Here is a 1,545-nt window from a genome sequence, read left to right on the forward strand (position 1 = left end):
AGCAGGGTTTTTTCCTTCCTGCTGCTATTGCCTGACTTATACAAAGGTCTCTTAGTGACTCGTGGGGATATATTGATTTCTCAGGTTCCTGCCGCCTAGATGGAGGAGGGCTGCTCAGCACAGGGGAACTTGTTTTCCGAGGAGGAATAGAGAGGAAGCTCGATACCAAAAGCTCCTGCTGAGCCCTCTGGCTGTGTAAAATGTCATTTATTCGACATACGGAGCAGCTTGTACTTCAGTAGCTTCCTGGGGCTCTTCACCGATGTGCCTGTTCTGGTTGCTGCTCTCACCACTGTTGATACTCGGTATCTTCAGCTGTCGCCTCGGCACAGCCCCAGAGGTTTCGGCAAGCGGAATAGTCCCTCGAGATCAAAGCTGAGGCCTGGGAAAGCGCCCGTTGGTGCTTGGACTCTGTTCTCCGAGTAAATAAGGCTTTATTCCCTAGCTGCTGAGCTGACGTCTCAGGGAAGCTCGAGGCTTTGCGAACTCCGCTGCCCGAACCAGCCCCGTGCTCTGTCCTGTCTCAGCCCACGCGTCGTTTCGGTGCTGATCCACCCCGTGCTGCAATGAGCAGCACCTTCCTTATCTCTGCTGGCAGCTCCGAGAGGGGAGCAGTAACCAGCGCCTTTAAACCTCCCAGCCCTCGCGGAGGAAGTGCCGCTGCTGCCCGGTGCCTCTCACCTCGGATCACTCCGTGTCACGCTGGGTGATGGCCAGCTCTGCCAATTTTCTGGACATATGGCAAAACCCCGATGGCTTCAGCGAGCTTTAAGCTCCTTTTCGCTGGCGAGGTGTGGGGGGGGCGGTACTTCAGGGCTCTCGAGTGTCTCGGGATGGAGGTGGGGGAGGTAGGGTGCTTAGGTCCATCCTGCTTGTTCTCTGTATCGAACCTTAATCTTCTCACTCTTCTCTAATTACCCTTTTTCTGCAAATAGAACAAGTCAAACAACTCCTAAAGAGTCTTTAATCCCATGGAAAGTTTTGCTTCTGGAAACTTCACCAAGTTCAAGCCCACTGGCAGCAGGGAATTGTCTCCTTCTCTTTCCTGTCCTCAAACGTAGCGGAATAAGCTCTCAGCACGCCCAGTGTTCCCAGTGAAAGCAACTGGTTTGCTTCTGGGAGCACCTGGTTGAACGCCACGAGCGGTTTTGCCCTCTGGATTTTGAACCAGAGGAGAAGAGCAGCTCAGCCTCTGCCAATCCTTCTGCCTCGGAGCGTGTGAAGTTGAGGGTAGGACGTAGCTGCTGCCTTCTGAAGAGCCCGTCGCTGCTCCTGGCTGTTCACACAGGGTGGCTGGTCCCAGTTAACACTCAGTGGGGTTTGAGGAGCACCTGGATGTTAGTGTAATTAGCAAAAAATACCCTGTGGTTTTTATCTGCTGGCAAAGGACGCCCAGAGGAATCCTCCTGTGAAGAAAACCGGCCTTCAGTTCTCTTCCTGGAGAGGGCTGGGAGTTGATCTGCTGGAATAAACAGCTGGCATAACAGAAGTGGCAATAATCCCCCATTAAATATCTTTCAGTTGATGGGACTCACTGGATAATTG

Source organism: Buceros rhinoceros, unplaced genomic scaffold (assembly GCF_000710305.1).
Source record: "Buceros rhinoceros silvestris isolate BGI_N320 unplaced genomic scaffold, ASM71030v1 scaffold17553, whole genome shotgun sequence".
NCBI lineage: Eukaryota > Metazoa > Chordata > Aves > Bucerotiformes > Bucerotidae > Buceros > Buceros rhinoceros.